Below are 19,505 nucleotides of genomic sequence, written 5' to 3'. Positions count from 1 at the left end.
CAATATCCTATAAAAACAAAGCAAAAACAGGATTTTCGATTTTCTTTTGCAAATGCATTAAATATAAAAACTGAAATATCACATTTACATAAGTATTCAGACCCTTTAGTCAGTACTTTGTTGAAGCACCTTTGGCAGTGATTACAGCCTTCAGTCTTCTTGGGTATGATGCTACAAGCTTGGCACACCTGTATGTGGGGAGTTTCTCTCAATCTTCTCTGCAACTGGAGCTATTTTCAGGTCTCTCTAGAGATATTCGATTGGGTTCAAGTCGGGACTCTGGCTTGGCCACTCAAGGACATTCAGAGACTTGTCCTAAAGTTACATCTGCGTTGTCTTGGCTGTGTGCTTAGGGTCATTGTCGTGTTGTAAGGTGAACCTTCGCCCCAGTCTGAGGTCCTGAGTGCTCTGGAGCAGGTTTTCATCAAGGATCTCGCTGTACTTTTCCATGTTCATCTTCCCCCAATCCTGACTAGTCTCACAGTCCCTGCCACAGAAAAACATGCCCACAGCATGATGCTGCCACCACCATACTTCACCGTAGGGATGATGCCAGGTTTCCTTAAGACGTGACGCTTGGCATTCAGTCCAAAGAGTTCAATCTTGGTTTCATCAGACCAGAGAATCTTGAGATGAGAGACCACAGATTTGAGTTTTGCTCGGGTGCGAACGGTATGAACGTGTGCGGCAACATGTGAAAGAATTTCAGAGGCGTGGCCAAGCTCCTCGAGCGCACATGTTCCACGCGGTGAGTGCGTAAAAGCACCAGGGTGGCTCGTGTGTCTCGGGGATGTGGTCATACACATTCGCTGAAAACCACTCCAGAGACTGAGTACAATTTCATTACTCTGTTACACTATTCGTTAATGAACAACATATGCAAGGACATGGTAGTTATGTTTACACAATAAAGACCACATATATTATGAGCAATTATAGCCAATTTGATATCATTCATTCTGATTAATTAATTATTGTCATAAATTCTGATTCTTGCTCTGTGTGAATAAATATGTGTGTGTGTGTGTGTGTGTGTTAGAAGATTGAATAAAATGTTGACAATAGTGATACAGTAAATCATTTTGTTGAATTTTGTTCACACATTCTTGGTAGGTCAGGAATGTATCAGTATCCTTGTTGCCGTCTACTACCGTTGTGCCCTATAGCAAGGCACTTAACCGTTTAAACAGCTCCATTGGTGCCGTTCGCTTCCCTGCCCCGACGTTTCCTACGTTGTGACAGAAGTGGGATGGCGGAAGTGGGGCAATTGGAGTGCAGGGTCCGGACATTTGAGGGGACTGAGTAGTCAAAGCACGTGGACGTGACTTCCTGTTTGGAGGAGGCAGTGTAGCAATCCTCCCCTTGTCCTCATTAAGGACATTTCTCTCTAACAGGACAGATCAGGGGACATTTTTCTCTAACGTGTCCCCTCTCGCAGTAAAAAACAGAGCAGCAAAATGCTTATGTTCCTAGTTATATATCAACCAATGCAGTAAATGTCAATAAACACACTCTAATAAAAAAGAAAAGAAAAAAGAAAACATTTAGGACAGCAGTAGATATATAAATAGTATGGCAACATTATTAAAGTGACCCGTGTTCAATTACTATGGACATAGAGCTGCAGACCCTATGTTGCAGGGTAGAGTACCCGGTGGTAGCCGGCTGGTGACAGTGTCAGGGGCAGAGTAGGGTACTGGGCAGATGGCAGGGCACTAGGCAGAGGCAGTCTAGTGGTGGCTGTTGAACAGTCTGATGGTCTGGTGATAGAAGCTGTTTATCAGTCTGTCTGTCCCAGCTTTGATGCACCTGTACTGTCTCCGTCTTCTAGATGGTAGTGGGGTGAACAGACCATGGCTCGGGTGGCCAATCCAAATTTCTTCAGCCTCAGAGGTTGAAGAGCTGCTGTTGCCCCTCCTTCACCACACTGTCGGTGTGAAGGGAATCATCTCACGTGTATGGCTGAAGTCAGAAGTTTACATACACCTTAGCCAAATACATTTAAACGTTTTTCACAATACCTGACATTTAATCCTATCAGAAATGCCCTGTTTTAGGAATGAGTTAGGATCACCACTTTATTTTAAGAATGTGAAATGTCAGAATGATAATATCACTTTTGTATATTATCTACCTGACTTGCTTTGGCAATGTTAACACATGTTTTCCATGCCAATAGAGCCCCTTGATTGGAATTGAAAGTAGAGAGAATGATTTATTTCAGCTTTTATTTCTTTCACCACATTCCCAGTGGGTCAGAAATTTACATACACTCAATTAGTATTTGGTAGCATGGCCTTTAAATTGTTTAACTTGGATAAACATTTCGGGAAGCGTTCCACATGCTCCCCACAATAAGTTGGGTGAATTTTGGCCCATTCTTCCTGACAGAGCTGGTGTAACCGAGTCAGGTTTGTAGGCACACGCTTTTTCAGTTCTGCCCACAAATTTTCTATGGGATTGAGGTCAGGGCTTTGTGATGGCCACTCCAATACCTTGACTTTGTTGTCCTTAAGCCATTTTGCCACAACTTTGGAAGTATGCTTGGGGTCATTGTCCATTTGGAAGACCCATTTGCGACCAAGCTTTAACAAGACTGATGTCTTGAGATGCTGCTTCAATATATCCACATCATTTCCCTCCCTCAAGATGCCATCTATTTTGTGAAGTGCACCAGTCCCTCCTGCAGCAAAGCACCCCCACAACATGATGCTGCCAACCCCGTGCTTCACAGTTGGGATGGTGTTCTTCAGCTTGCAAGCCTCCCACTTTTTCTTCCAAACATAATGATGGTCATTATGGCCAAACAGTTCTATTTTTGTTTCATCAGACCAGAGGCCATTTCTCCAAAAAGTACGATCTTTGCCCCCATGTACAGTTGCAAACCGTAGTCTGGCTTTTTTATGGCGGTTTTGGAGCAATGGCTTCTTCCTTGCTGAGCGGCCTTTCAGGTTATGTCGATATAGGACTCGTTTTACTGTAGATATAGATACTTTTGTACCTGTTTCCTCCAGCATCTTCCAAGGTCCTTTGCTGTTGTTCTGGGATTGATTTGCACTTTTCGCACCAAAGTATGTTCTTCTCTAGGAGACAGAACGCATCTCCTTCCTGAGCGGTATGACGGCTGTGTGGGCCCATGGTGTTTATACTTCCGTAGAGTTGTTTGTACAGATGAACGTGTTACCTTCAGGCGTTTTGAAATTGCCCCCAAGGATGAACCAGATTTGTGGAGGTCTACAATTTTTTTTCTGTGGTCTTGGCTGATTTCTTTTAATTTTCCCATGATGTCAAGCAAAGAGGCACTGGGTTTGAAGGTAGGCCTTGAAATACATCCACAGGAACACCTCCAATTGACTCAAATGATGTCAATTAGCCTATCAGTGCTTCTGAAGCCATGACATCATTTTCTGGAATTTTCCAAGCTGTTTAAAGGCACAGTCAACTTAGTGTATGTAAACTTCTGACCCACTGGAAAATTACAAGTTAAATAATCTGTCTGTAAACAATTGTTTGAAAAATGACTTGTGTCATGCACAAAGTAGATGTCCTAACCGACTTGCCAAAACTATAGTTTGTTAACAAGAAATGTGTGGAGTGGTTGAAAAGATAGTTTTAATGACTCCAACCTAAGTGTATGTAAACTTCCGACTTCAACTGTATATACTGTATTCTATACTATTCTACGGTATCTCATTCACTTAATGTTTACATGTCTGGCATTACTCATCTCATATGTATATACTGTATTCTATACTATTCTACTGTACCTTAGCCTGTTCTACTCTGACATCGCTCGTCCATATGTATATAGTCTCAATTCATTCCTGCTTAGATTTGTGTGTATTGGGTATATGTTGTGTAATTTGTTAGATAGTACTTGTTAGATATTACTGCACTGTCGGAGCTAGAAGCACAAGCATTTCGCTACACCCACAGTAACATCTGCTAATCACATGTATGTGACCAATAAGTTTTGATTTGAGGTCCTCAGTGATGTGCCCAATGAGGAACTTGAAGCTTTTGACCCTGTCCACTATAAGGCCCTGTCGATGTGGATGGGGGTGTGCTCTCTCTGCTGTCTCCTGTAGTCCATGATCAGCTCCTTCGTTTTATTGATGTTGAGGGAGAGGTTATTTTCCTGGCACCACTTTCCCAAGGCACTCACCTCCTCCCTGTAGGCTGTCTCGTCATTGTTGGTAATCAGGCCTACCACTGTAGTGTCTTCAGTAAACTTGGTGATTGAGTTGGAGACGTGTGTGACCATACAGTCATGGGTGAACAGGGAGTACAGGAGGGGCTAAGCACGTATCCCTGTTGGGGCCCCCATGTTGAGGATCAGTGTGGTAGAGGTGTTGTTGCCTACCTTCAGCACCTGGGGTCGGCCTGCCAGGATGTCTGGGGGCCTCATTTATCAATATTGTGTAAAAACTATAACTTACGAACGGAATTTAGAATGTTCTTATGCATAGAAAAAGTGTTATTTATCAAACAATCCTACCATAATTATACACACACTGGTAGGAGATCACCATTGATACATACTAATTGTTCTCAGCCTTAGTGCTCGTGCATGACCTTAGCTATTTTAATTTGAAACCATATAGGGTCAAATTCATCCCTTTACAGCCCATGGGGAATATACAACACTTCAAAAGCAAGTGCTGCAGACTCTAGTTTGGTCTTATCTTGATTATTGTCCTGTGGTCATGTGGTCCAGTGCTGCAAAGAAAGACCTAGTTAAGCTGCAGCTGTTCCAGATCAGAGCAGCATGTCTTGCTCTTCATTGTAATCAGAGGGCTGATATAAATTCTATCCATGCCAGTCTCTTTTGGCTAAGAGTTGAGGAGAGACTGACTGCATCACTTCTTCATTTTATAAGAAACATTGTGTTGAAAATTCCAAATTGTTTCCATAGTCAACTTACACACAGCTCTGACACACACACTTACCCCAGCAGATATGCCACCGGGAATCTTTTCACAGTCCCCAAATCCAGAACAAATTCAAGAAAGAGTACAGTACTATATAGAACCATTATTGCATGGAATTCCTTTCCCATCTCATATTGCTCAAATGAACAGCAAATCTGGTTTTAAAAACAGATAAAGCAACAGCTCATGGCACAACGCCTCTCCCCTATTTGATCTAGATATTTTGGGTGTACAGTATGTGTTGATATGTAGGCTGTGTGGGTCATTTTAAAATGTATGTAATTCTGTCCTTGAGCGGTTCTTGTCTATTACTGTTCTGTATTATGTCATGTTTTCTCCAGGAAGAGAAGCTGCCTCTTTCACAAAAGCTAATGGAGTCCTAATAATATACCAAATACCAAAAGTGCCCATTCCCAAAAACCCCAGGGTGGATAGCACTTGGATGTGCACCTAAATGGCATGTGTTTGCCTCTTTAAAGTAGGTTTTAAGTCCTCGCAAATATGAGATTGGTTTTGAGAAACAATATCTGAGGAGCCAATCTGTACTTTCTGCAAAAAAAGTCCTACCTATAAAAACAAACCTGTCTCTAAAACCGCGCTCTCTGCTAAATGAAGCATGCCAAATCTTCCAATAGACCAAGATCAACCATCTCTCATTCAATTTCCCATCATCTCAGTTTTTTATAGTATGTCTACAATGGTTTCACTTTCCTACAGGTCTCTAATTTAACAGATTACTGTACTTTATGTGGATTATTATTGTAACAAATGCACCAATGTAGTGAAATTATATGATATAGTCAGTCTGTCAAGATAGGTTGCTTGAATTCACAATGGAAATACAATGACATCGAAAATGATTGAATTATTTATTTCACATTTTGTTATGTTACATCCTTACTCTAAAATGGATTCAATTGTGTTTTCCCCTCATCAATCTACACACAATATCCTATAAAAACAAAGCAAAAACAGGATTTTCGATTTTCTTTTGCAAATGCATTAAATATAAAAACTGAAATATCACATTTACATAAGTATTCAGACCCTTTAGTCAGTACTTTGTTGAAGCACCTTTGGCAGTGATTACAGCCTTCAGTCTTCTTGGGTATGATGCTACAAGCTTGGCACACCTGTATGTGGGGAGTTTCTCTCAATCTTCTCTGCAACTGGAGCTATTTTCAGGTCTCTCTAGAGATATTCAATTGGGTTCAAGTCGGGACTCTGGCTTGGCCACTCAAGGACATTCAGAGACTTGTCCTAAAGTTACATCTGCGTTGTCTTGGCTGTGTGCTTAGGGTCATTGTCGTGTTGTAAGGTGAACCTTCGCCCCAGTCTGAGGTCCTGAGTGCTCTGGAGCAGGTTTTCATCAAGGATCTCGCTGTACTTTTCCATGTTCATCTTCCCCAATCCTGACTAGTCTCACAGTCCCTGCCACAGAAAAACATGCCCACAGCATGATGCTGCCACCACCATACTTCACCGTAGGGATGATTCCAGGTTTCCTTAAGACGTGACGCTTGGCATTCAGTCCAAAGAGTTCAATCTTGGTTTCATCAGACCAGAGAATCTTGAGATGAGAGACCACAGATTTGAGTTTTGCTCGGGTGCGAACGGTATGAACGTGTGCGGCAACATGTGAAAGAATTTCAGAGGCGTGGCCAAGCTCCTCGAGCGCACATGTTCCACGCGGTGAGTGCGTAAAAGCACCAGGGTGGCTCGTGTGTCTCGGGGATGTGGTCATACACATTCGCTGAAAACCACTCCAGAGACTGAGTACAATTTCATTACTCTGTTACACTATTCGTTAATGAACAACATATGCAAGGACATGGTAGTTATGTTTACACAATAAAGACCACATATATTATGAGCAATTATAGCCAATTTGATATCATTCATTCTGATTAATTAATTATTGTCATAAATTCTGATTCTTGCTCTGTGTGAATAAATATGTGTGTGTGTGTGTGTGTGTGTGTTAGAAGATTGAATAAAATGTTGACAATAGTGATACAGTAAATCATTTTGTTGAATTTTGTTCACACATTCTTGGTAGGTCAGGAATGTATCAGTATCCTTGTTGCCGTCTACTACCGTTGTGCCCTATAGCAAGGCACTTAACCGTTTAAACAGCTCCATTGGTGCCGTTCGCTTCCCTGCCCCGACGTTTCCTACGTTGTGACAGAAGTGGGATGGCGGAAGTGGGGCAATTGGAGTGCAGGGTCCGGACATTTGAGGGGACTGAGTAGTCAAAGCACGTGGACGTGACTTCCTGTTTGGAGGAGGCAGTGTAGCAATCCTCCCTTGTCCTCATTAAGGACATTTCTCTCTAACAGGACAGATCAGGGGACATTTTTCTCTAACGTGTCCCCTCTCGCAGTAAAAAACAGAGCAGCAAAATGCTTATGTTCCTAGTTATATATCAACCAATGCAGTAAATGTCAATAAACACACTCTAATAAAAAAGAAAAGAAAAAAGAAAACATTTAGGACAGCAGTAGATATATAAATAGTATGGCAACATTATTAAAGTGACCCGTGTTCAATTACTATGGACATAGAGCTGCAGACCCTATGTTGCAGGGTAGAGTACCCGGTGGTAGCCGGCTGGTGACAGTGTCAGGGGCAGAGTAGGGTACTGGGCAGATGGCAGGGCACTAGGCAGAGGCAGTCTAGTGGTGGCTGTTGAACAGTCTGATGGTCTGGTGATAGAAGCTGTTTATCAGTCTGTCTGTCCCAGCTTTGATGCACCTGTACTGTCTCCGTCTTCTAGATGGTAGTGGGGTGAACAGACCATGGCTCGGGTGGCCAATCCAAATTTCTTCAGCCTCAGAGGTTGAAGAGCTGTTGTTGCCCTCCTTCACCACACTGTCGGTGTGAAGGGAATCATCTCACGTGTATGGCTGAAGTCAGAAGTTTACATACACCTTAGCCAAATACATTTAAACGTTTTTCACAATACCTGACATTTAATCCTATCAGAAATGCCCTGTTTTAGGAATGAGTTAGGATCACCACTTTATTTTAAGAATGTGAAATGTCAGAATGATAATATCACTTTTGTATATTATCTACCTGACTTGCTTTGGCAATGTTAACACATGTTTTCCATGCCAATAGAGCCCCTTGATTGGAATTGAAAGTAGAGGGAATGATTTATTTCAGCTTTTATTTCTTTCACCACATTCCCAGTGGGTCAGAAATTTACATACACTCAATTAGTATTTGGTAGCATGGCCTTTAAATTGTTTAACTTGGATAAACATTTCGGGAAGCTTCCACATGCTCCCCACAATAAGTTGGGTGAATTTTGGCCCATTCTTCCTGACAGAGCTGGTGTAACCGAGTCAGGTTTGTAGGCACACGCTTTTTCAGTTCTGCCCACAAATTTTCTATGGGATTGAGGTCAGGGCTTTGTGATGGCCACTCCCATACCTTGACTTTGTTGTCCTTAAGCCATTTTGCCACAACTTTGAAGTATGCTTGGGGTCATTGTCCATTTGGAAGACCCATTTGCGACCAAGCTTTAACAAGACTGATGTCTTGAGATGCTGCTTCAATATATCCACATCATTTCCTCCCTCAAGATGCCATCTATTTTGTGAAGTGCACCAGTCCCTCCTGCAGCAAAGCACCCCCACAACATGATGCTGCCAACCCCGTGCTTCACAGTTGGGATGGTGTTCTTCAGCTTGCAAGCCTCCCACTTTTTCTTCCAAACATAATGATGGTCATTATGGCCAAACAGTTCTATTTTTGTTTCATCAGACCAGAGGCCATTTCTCCAAAAAGTACGATCTTTGCCCCCATGTACAGTTGCAAACCGTAGTCTGGCTTTTTTATGGCGGTTTTGGAGCAATGGCTTCTTCCTTGCTGAGCGGCCTTTCAGGTTATGTCGATATAGGACTCGTTTTACTGTAGATATAGATACTTTTGTACCTGTTTCCTCCAGCATCTTCCAAGGTCCTTTGCTGTTGTTCTGGGATTGATTTGCACTTTTCGCACCAAAGTATGTTCTTCTCTAGGAGACAGAACGCATCTCCTTCCTGAGCGGTATGACGGCTGTGTGGGCCCATGGTGTTTATACTTCCGTAGAGTTGTTTGTACAGATGAACGTGTTACCTTCAGGCGTTTTGAAATTGCCCCCAAGGATGAACCAGATTTGTGGAGGTCTACAATTTTTTTTCTGTGGTCTTGGCTGATTTCTTTTAATTTTCCCATGATGTCAAGCAAAGAGGCACTGGGTTTGAAGGTAGGCCTTGAAATACATCCACAGGAACACCTCCAATTGACTCAAATGATGTCAATTAGCCTATCAGTGCTTCTGAAGCCATGACATCATTTTCTGGAATTTTCCAAGCTGTTTAAAGGCACAGTCAACTTAGTGTATGTAAACTTCTGACCCACTGGAAAATTACAAGTTAAATAATCTGTCTGTAAACAATTGTTTGAAAAATGACTTGTGTCATGCACAAAGTAGATGTCCTAACCGACTTGCCAAAACTATAGTTTGTTAACAAGAAATGTGTGGAGTGGTTGAAAAGATAGTTTTAATGACTCCAACCTAAGTGTATGTAAACTTCCGACTTCAACTGTATATACTGTATTCTATACTATTCTACGGTATCTCATTCACTTAATGTTTACATGTCTGGCATTACTCATCTCATATGTATATACTGTATTCTATACTATTCTACTGTACCTTAGTCTGTTCTACTCTGACATCGCTCGTCCATATGTATATAGTCTCAATTCATTCCTGCTTAGATTTGTGTGTATTGGGTATATGTTGTGTAATTTGTTAGATAGTACTTGTTAGATATTACTGCACTGTCGGAGCTAGAAGCACAAGCATTTCGCTACACCCACAGTAACATCTGCTAATCACATGTATGTGACCAATAAGTTTTGATTTGAGGTCCTCAGTGATGTGCCCAATGAGGAACTTGAAGCTTTTGACCCTGTCCACTATAAGGCCCTGTCGATGTGGATGGGGGTGTGCTCTCTCTGCTGTCTCCTGTAGTCCATGATCAGCTCCTTCGTTTTATTGATGTTGAGGGAGAGGTTATTTTCCTGGCACCACTTTCCCAAGGCACTCACCTCCTCCCTGTAGGCTGTCTCGTCATTGTTGGTAATCAGGCCTACCACTGTAGTGTCTTCAGTAAACTTGGTGATTGAGTTGGAGACGTGTGTGACCATACAGTCATGGGTGAACAGGGAGTACAGGAGGGGGCTAAGCACGTATCCCTGTTGGGGCCCCCATGTTGAGGATCAGTGTGGTAGAGGTGTTGTTGCCTACCTTCAGCACCTGGGGTCGGCCTGCCAGGATGTCTGGGGGCCTCATTTATCAATATTGTGTAAAAACTATAACTTACGAACGGAATTTAGAATGTTCTTATGCATAGAAAAAGTGTTATTTATCAAACAATCCTACCATCATTATACACACACTGGTAGGAGATCACCATTGATACATACTAATTGTTCTCAGCCTTAGTGCTCGTGCATGACCTTAGCTATTTTAATTTGAAACCATATAGGGTCAAATTCATCCCTTTACAGCCCATGGGGAATATACAACACTTCAAAAAGCAAGTGCTGCAGACTCTAGTTTGGTCTTATCTTGATTATTGTCCTGTGGTCATGTGGTCCAGTGCTGCAAAGAAAGACCTAGTTAAGCTGCAGCTGTTCCAGATCAGAGCAGCATGTCTTGCTCTTCATTGTAATCAGAGGGCTGATATAAATTCTATCCATGCCAGTCTCTTTTGGCTAAGAGTTGAGGAGAGACTGACTGCATCACTTCTTCATTTTATAAGAAACATTGTGTTGAAAATTCCAAATTGTTTCCATAGTCAACTTACACACAGCTCTGACACACACACTTACCCCAGCAGATATGCCACCGGGAATCTTTTCACAGTCCCCAAATCCAGAACAAATTCAAGAAAGAGTACAGTACTATATAGAACCATTATTGCATGGAATTCCTTTCCCATCTCATATTGCTCAAATGAACAGCAAATCTGGTTTTAAAAAACAGATAAAGCAACAGCTCATGGCACAACGCCTCTCCCTATTTGATCTAGATATTTTGGGTGTACAGTATGTGTTGATATGTAGGCTGTGTGGGTCATTTTAAAATGTATGTAATTCTGTCCTTGAGCGGTTCTTGTCTATTACTGTTCTGTATTATGTCATGTTTTCTCCAGGAAGAGAAGCTGCCTCTTTCACAAAAGCTAATGGAGTCCTAATAATATACCAAATACCAAAAGTGCCCATTCCCAAAAACCCCAGGGTGGATAGCACTTGGATGTGCACCTAAATGGCATGTGTTTGCCTCCTTAAAGTAGGTTTTAAGTCCTCGCAAATATGAGATTGGTTTTGAGAAACAATATCTGAGGAGCCAATCTGTACTTTCTGTAAAAAAAAGTCCTACCTATAAAAACAAACCTGTCTCTAAAACCGCGCTCTCTGCTAAATGAAGCATGCCAAATCTTCCAATAGACCAAGATCAACCATCTCTCATTCAATTTCCCATCATCTCAGTTTTTTATAGTATGTCTACAATGGTTTCACTTTCCTACAGGTCTCTAATTTAACAGATTACTGTACTTTATGTGGATTATTATTGTAACAAATGCACCAATGTAGTGAAATTATATGATATAGTCAGTCTGTCAAGATAGGTTGCTTGAATTCACAATGGAAATACAATGACATCGAAAAATGATTGAATTATTTATTTCACATTTTGTTATGTTACATCCTTACTCTAAAATGGATTCAATTGTGTTTTCCCCTCATCAATCTACACACAATATCCTATAAAAACAAAGCAAAAACAGGATTTTCGATTTTCTTTTGCAAATGCATTAAATATAAAAACTGAAATATCACATTTACATAAGTATTCAGACCCTTTAGTCAGTACTTTGTTGAAGCACCTTTGGCAGTGATTACAGCCTTCAGTCTTCTTGGGTATGATGCTACAAGCTTGGCACACCTGTATGTGGGGAGTTTCTCTCAATCTTCTCTGCAACTGGAGCTATTTTCAGGTCTCTAGAGATATTCAATTGGGTTCAAGTCGGGACTCTGGCTTGGCCACTCAAGGACATTCAGAGACTTGTCCTAAAGTTACATCTGCGTTGTCTTGGCTGTGTGCTTAGGGTCATTGTCGTGTTGTAAGGTGAACCTTCGCCCCAGTCTGAGGTCCTGAGTGCTCTGGAGCAGGTTTTCATCAAGGATCTCGCTGTACTTTTCCATGTTCATCTTCCCCCAATCCTGACTAGTCTCACAGTCCCTGCCACAGAAAAACATGCCCACAGCATGATGCTGCCACCACCATACTTCACCGTAGGGATGATGCCAGGTTTCCTTAAGACGTGACGCTTGGCATTCAGTCCAAAGAGTTCAATCTTGGTTTCATCAGACCAGAGAATCTTGTTTCTCATGGTCTGAGAGTCTTTAGTTGCCTTTTGGCAAACTCCAAGCAGGTGGTCATGTGCCTTTTACCGAGGAGTGGCTTCTGTCTGGCCACTCTACCATAAAAGCCTGATTGGTGGAGTGCTGCAGAGATAGTTGTCCTTCTGGAAGTTTCTCCCATCTCCACAGAGGAACTCTGGAGCTCTGTCAGAATGACAATCGGGTTGGTGGTCACCTCCCTGACCAAGGCACTTCTCCCCCGATTGCTCAGTTTGGCCAGGCGGCCAGCTCTAGGAAGTGTCTTGGTGGTTCCAAACTTCTTTCATTTAACAATGATGGAGGCCACTGTGTTCTTGGGGACCTTCAATGCTGCAGAAATATTTTGGTACCCTTCCCCCAGATCTGTACCTCGACACAATCCTGTCTTGGCACTCTACATACTGTACCTTGACATCATCGCTTGGTTTTTGCTCTGACATGCACTGTCAACTGTGAGACCTTATATAGACCGGTGTGTGCCTTTCCAAATCGTGTCCAATCAATTGAATTTGCCACAGGTGGTCTCCAAGTTGTAGAAACATCTCAAGGATGATAAATGGAAATAGGATGCACTTGAATTCAATTTCGAGTCTCATAGCAAAGGGTCTGAATACTTATGTAAATACGTTTATTTTATGTTGAATAAATTAGCAAATATTTCTAAAAACCTGTTTTTGCTTTGTGATTATGGGGTATTATGTGTAGATTAATGAGGGGGGAATATTTAATCTATTTTAGAATACAGCTGTAATGTAACAAAATGTGAAAAAAGTCAAGGGGTCTGAATACTTTCCAAATGCACTGTATTTTTCCCATTCAGACTACGCTGACACGCAGTTGCCTTATTCCACCACATGGCACACTCTCAAGAAAACATTCATATTGATAAATCTTACACTTTGTGTGGAAATGAAACTACTCATGATTTACGCACAGATTTGTGCCTACGCATGACTGATAAAACGAGGCCCCTGGTCCCAGTTGCACAAGGAGGGATTCAGACCCAGGACCCAGAGCTTAGTGATGAGCTTGGAGGGCACTATGGTGTTGAAGGCTAAGCTGTAGTCAATGAACAACAGTCTTACATACAGTACCAGTCAAAAGTTTGGGCACCTACTCATTCCAGGGTTCTACATTGTAGAATAGTAGTGAAGACATCAAAACTATGAAATAACACACATGGAATCATGTAGTAACCAGAAAAGTGCTAAACAAATCTAAATATATTTAATACGAGATTCTTCAAAGTAGCCACCCTTTGCCTTGACTACAGCTTTGCACACACTTGGCATTCTCTCAACCAGCTTCATGAGTTAGTCACCTGGAATACATTTGAAATAACAGGTGTGCCTTGTTAAAAGTTCATTTGTGGAATTTCTTTCCTTGATACATATGAGCCAATCAGTTGTGTTGTGACAAGGTAGGGGGTATACAGAAAATAGCCCTATTTGGTAAAAGACCAAGTCCATACTATGGTAAGAACAGCTCAAATAAGCAAAGAGAAACAACAGTCGATCATTACTTTAAGACACGAAGGTCAGTCAACCCGGAAAACTTTCAAAGTTCTTGATATTTCTTCAAGTGCAGTTGCAAAACCATCAAGCGCTATGATGAAACTGGCTCTCATGAGGACCACCACAGGAAAGGAAGACCCAGAGCTACGTCTGCTGCAGAGAATAAGTTCATTAGAGAGTTACCAGCCTCAGAAATTGAAGCACAAATAAATGCTCCACAGAGTTCAAGTAACAGAAATATCTCAACATCAACTGTTCAGAGGAGACTGCGTGAATCAGACCTTCATGGTCGATTTGCTACAATGAAAACATGACTAAAGGCCACCAATAAGAAGAAAAGACTTGCTTTGGCCAAGAAACACGAGCAATGGACGTTAGACGATTATATCTGATGATATAAGATGATGGTCTGATGAGTCCAAATTTTAGATTTTTGGTTCCAACGCCATGTCTTTGTGAGCCACAGAGTAGGTGAACAGATGATTTCTGCATGTGTGGTTCCCACAGTGAAGCATGGAGGAGGAGGTGTGATGTTGTGGGGGTGCTTTGCTGGTGACACTGTAAGTGATTTATTTAGAATTCAAGGCACACTTAACCAGCATGGCTACCACAGCATTCTGCAGCGATACGCCATCCTATCATTTGTTTTTCAACAGGACAATGACCCAACACACCTCCAGGTTGTGTAAGGGCTATTTGACCTCGAAGAAGAGTGATGGAGGGCTGCATCAGATGACCTGGCTTCACAATCACCCAACCTCAACCCAATTGAGATGGTTTGGGATGAGTTGGACCGCAGAGTGTAGGAAAAGCAGCCAACAAGTGCTCAGCATATGTGGGAACTCCTTCAAGACTGTTGGAAAAGCATTCCAGGTGAAGCTGGTTGAGAGAATGCCAAGCGTGCAAAGCTGTCATCAAGGCAAAGGGTGGCTACTTTGAAGAATCTCAAATATATTTCAATTTAACACTTTTTGGTTACTACATGATTCCATGTGTTATTTCATAGGTTTTGATGACTTCACTATTTTTCTAAAAGTAGTGAAATAAATAAAACCCTTGAATGAGTAGGTGTCCAAACATTTGACTGGTACTGTAGGTATTTCTCTTGTCCAGGTGGGATAGGGCACGTGCATCGCAATGGCGATTCTGTCGTCCGTGGATCTGTTGGGGTGGTATGCAAATTGTAGGGATTAGGGTGTCAGTTAAGATGGAGGTGATAAAATCTTTGACTAGCCTATTAAAGCACTTCATGAATACATTATAGCATGAATGTGTATATAGGCAATACAGTACAAATGCAAGCATGCGCAGATATACAAGCACACAGCTGTCTCACAAAACACAAATACACACAATTTAAATTGAAATATTTCATTGAATTATACATTTATGAATGTTAAATGAGTAGCAATGTCTTCAAAAGGGGTCAGGGAAACAGGAGGTGGAAAACAACAGAACTAGACAAAAACAAAAAAACAATAATAGTTAGTCTCAGAAACAATTTCCAAACGCCCACACAATGGACACAAGGCTCACATGACTATCAGGACAGAGAAAAAACTTGGATCTCGTTGACCAGTGACTGTCAGCAGTCAGACAGAATAATAAGAGGAGCAGGCGTGATCACTACATTCAACACACACCTGATGTTGTGGCCAGAACGGAGCCCCGTCATGATCCACTTAACACCACCTGATGTTGTGGCCAGAACGGAGCCCCGTCACTGATCCACTCTACACCACCTGATGTTGTGGCCAGAACGGAGCCCCGTCACTGATCCACTCTATACCACCTGATGTTGTGGCCAGAACGGAGCCCCGTCACTGATCCACCTGACACCACCTGATGTTGTGGCCAGAACGGAGCCCCGTCACTGATCCACTCTACACCACCTGGATGTTGTGGCCAGAACGGAGCCCCGTCACTGATCCACTAACACCACCTGATGTTGTGGCCAGAACGGAGCCCCGTCACTGATCCACTCAACACCACCTGATGTTGTGGCCAGAACGGAGCCCCGTCACTGATCCACTCAACACCACCTGATGTTGTGGCCAGAACGGAGCCCCGTCACTGATCCACTCTACACCACCTGATGTTGTGGCCAGAACGGAGCCCCGTCACTGATCCACTAACACCACCTGATGTTGTGGCCAGAACGGAGCCCCGTCACTGATCCACTCAACACCACCTGATGTTGTGGCCAGAACGGAGCCCCGTCACTGATCCACCTAACACCACCTGTGCGGCCATTTTTGATAGTACAGCAGACGTTTATGACATTTGAAAGAGGAAACGAAGCAACAAAATAACAAGAATAAAACATACAAATCTCATAATTCGAGTAAAAAGAGGTCTGCTAAGTGCTACTAAGTGCTAGTCGACCGTTGTAAATCACATGCCTGGTGCGTCTCGATCAAAGACCAGATGTGTTGAGACAAGTCCTGGAATTAAAACAGGGTTTAAAAACTGCGTACCTACACACCTTGTACAGTGATTCATTCATACATTTTCTCTGTAGCAACTTTGAGTTCTGTTCACAACGATCCCAGTCAAAAAAAAGCTCAATACTGGTTCATTTCACTGAATTACAGTTAAAGTAGTACTCCCTCCCTGCATCGCTTTGGAAATCCAGAGTAGGTTTTTGAGCTCCGAGTCGGAAAAACTCGTGTGATGTCGCCTAATTATTCTACTGATACCAATGCACGCTGCTTTCTCACATTTGAGCGCTCACACGACTTCACTGACATACGCACACATACAAACACAAAATGCAGACATTCAGTTTTGGTGTCCCACCTTTTCTCCAAGCACAAACACATTGACAGAGAAACAGCTTGGGATAGTTTACCACGACCGCCCTGCCCTCCAGTAGGACCACTTCAACACTATTGGTAACAGCTAGTTACAGAAAAGAGCACTTGGATAAATCACAGAAATATGACTCCTTATAAACTGTAAATAATGAGAGAGTGAGAGAAAACTTTCTTTCTCATTTGTGAAAACAAGAATCACTTCAGTGTTTTTTTTTCTTCTACCCAGCAGTGTGAGTGAGTGGGTTAGGCTTGAGAAGGATGAGGGGGTACAGAGAGGGGAAAAGAGAGGAGCGACAGACACAGAACGAAAATGAGAGCGAGAACAAGAAAGAAAGAAAACTGAGTAAGAGATCAGTGTCTCAATTCCATCCAAATCAGAGGAGCAGTCAGTCCTATAGGACCACCTATAGGTCCTAGTCCTCCCTGTGAGGAGCAGTAGTGTCCTATAGACCACCTATAGGTCCTAGTCCTCCTGTGAGGAGCAGTAGTGTCCTATAGGACCACCTATAGGTCCTAGTCCTCCCTGTGAGGAGCAGTAGTGTCCTATAGGACCACCTATAGTCCTAGTCCTCCCTGTGAGGAGCAGTAGTGTCCTATAGGACCACCTATAGGTCCTAGTCCTCCTGTGAGGAGCAGTAGTGTCCTATAGGACCACCTATAGGTCCTAGTCCTCCTGTGAGGAGCAGTCCTAGTCCTCCCTGTGAGAAGTAGGACCACCTATAGGTCCTAGTCCTCCCTGTGAGGAGCAGTAGTGTCCTATAGACCACCTATAGGTCCTAGTCCTCCTGTGAGGAGCAGTAGTGTCCTATAGGACCACCTATAGGTCCTAGTCCTCCCTGTGAGGAGCAGTAGTGTCCTATAGGACCACCTATAGGTCCTAGTCCTCCCTGTGAGGAGCAGTAGTGTCCTATAGGACCACCTATAGGTCCTAGTCCTCCCTGTGAGGAGCAGTAGTGTCCTATAGGACCACCTATAGGTCCTAGTCCTCCCTGTGAGGAGCAGTAGTGTCCTATAGGACCACCTATAGGTCCTAGTCCTCCCTGTGAGGAGCAGTAGTGTCCTATAGGACCACCTATAGGTCCTAGTCCTCCCTGTGAGGAGCAGTAGTGTCCTATAGGACCACCTATAGGCCCTAGTCCTCCATGTGAGGAGCAGTAGTGTCCTATAGGACCACCTATAGGTCCTAGTCCTCCCTGTGAGGAGCAGTAGTGTCCTATAGATCACCTATAGGTCCTAGTCCTCCCTGTGAGGAGCAGTAGTGTCCTATAGGACCACCTATAGGTCCTAGTCCTCCATGTGAGGAGCAGTAGTGTCCTATAGGACCACCTATAGGTCCTAGTCCTCCATGTGAGGAGCAGTAGTGTCCTATAGGACCACCTATAAGTCCTAGTCCTCCCTGTGAGGAGCAGTAGTGTCCTATAGGATCACCTATAGGTCCTAGTCCTCCCTGTGAGGAGCAGTAGTGTCCTATAGGATCACCTATAGGTCCTAGTCCTCCTGTGAGGAGCAGTAGTGTCCTATAGGACCACCTATAGGTCCTAGTCCTCCCTGTGAGGAGCAGTAGTGTCCTATAGGTCCACCTATAGGTCCTAGTCCTCCCTGTGAGGAGCAGTAGTGTCCTATAGGATCACCTATAGGTCCTAGTCCTCCATGTGAGGAGCAGTAGTGTCCTATAGGATCACCTATAGGTCCTAGTCCTCCCTGTGAGGAGCAGTAGTGTCCTATAGATCACCTATAGGTCCTAGTCCTCCCTGTGAGGAGCAGTAGTGTCCTATAGATCACCTATAGGTCCTAGTCCTCCCTGTGAGGAGCAGTAGTGTCCTATAGGACCACCTATAGGTCCTAGTCCTCCTGTGAGGAGCAGTAGTGTCCTATAGATCACCTATAGGTCCTAGTCCTCCCTGTGAGGAGCAGTAGTGTCCTATAGATCACCTATAGGTCCTAGTCCTCCATGTGAGGAGCAGTAGTGTCCTATAGACCACCTATAGGTCCTAGTCCTCCCTGTGAGGAGCAAATGTCCCATAGGACCACCTATAGGTCCTAGTCCTCCCTGTGAGGAGCAGTAGTGTCCTATAGGACCACCTATAGGTCCTAGTCCTCCCTGTGAGGAGCAGTATTGTCCTATAGGACCACCTATAGGTCCTAGTCCTCCCTGTGAGGAGCAGTAGTGTCCTATAGATCACCTATAGGTCCTAGTCCTCCCTGTGAGGAGCAGTAGTGTCCTATAGACCACCTATAGGTCCTAGTCCTCCATGTGAGGAGCAGTAGTGTCCTATAGGACCACCTATAAGTCCTAGTCCTCCCTGTGAGGAGCAGTAGTGTCCTATAGGATCACCTATAGGTCCTAGTCCTCCCTGTGAGGAGCAGTCGTATCCTATAGGACCACCTATAGGTCCTAGTCCTCCCTGTGAGGAGCAGTAGTGTCCTATAGATCACCTATAGGTCCTAGTCCTCCCTGTGAGGAGCAGTAGTGTCCTATAGACCACCTATAGGTCCTAGTCCTCCCTGTGAGGAGCAGTAGTGTCCTATAGGACCACCTATAGGTCCTAGTCCTCCCTGTGAGGAGCAGTCGTCCCATAGGACCACCTATAGGTCCTAGTCCTCCATGTGAGGAGCAGTAGTGTCCTATAGACCACCTATAAGTCCTAGTCCTCCCTGTGAGGAGCAGTAGTGTCCTATAGGATCACATAGGTCCTAGTCCTCCCCAGGAGCAGTAGTGTCCTATAGGATCACCATAGGTCCTAGTCCTCCCTGTGAGGAGCAGTAGTGTCCTATAG

The 19,505-nt window shown here is 43.4% G+C and overlaps 2 long non-coding RNA genes across 2 annotated transcripts; both read right to left on the bottom strand.

The window, feature by feature from the left end:
* Window positions 1-15,528: 15,528 nt before the first annotated feature.
* Window positions 15,529-16,047, bottom strand: LOC121841666. The gene is made up of 3 exons (XR_006080703.1): window positions 15,855-16,047; window positions 15,605-15,804; window positions 15,529-15,555 (listed from the first exon to the last, which is right to left on the bottom strand). It is a non-coding gene; the product is annotated as an uncharacterized LOC121841666 (long non-coding RNA).
* Window positions 16,048-19,186: 3,139 nt separating this feature from the next.
* LOC121841654 lies at window positions 19,187-19,420 on the bottom strand. The gene is made up of 2 exons (XR_006080693.1): window positions 19,315-19,420; window positions 19,187-19,265 (listed from the first exon to the last, which is right to left on the bottom strand). It is a non-coding gene; the product is annotated as an uncharacterized LOC121841654 (long non-coding RNA).
* Window positions 19,421-19,505: the final 85 nt, after the last annotated feature.

This window comes from Oncorhynchus tshawytscha, linkage group LG33 (assembly GCF_018296145.1).
Source record: "Oncorhynchus tshawytscha isolate Ot180627B linkage group LG33, Otsh_v2.0, whole genome shotgun sequence".
In the NCBI taxonomy this organism is placed as follows: Eukaryota; Metazoa; Chordata; class Actinopteri; order Salmoniformes; family Salmonidae; genus Oncorhynchus; species Oncorhynchus tshawytscha.
This window is presented reverse-complemented; position numbering and strand designations above follow the sequence as displayed.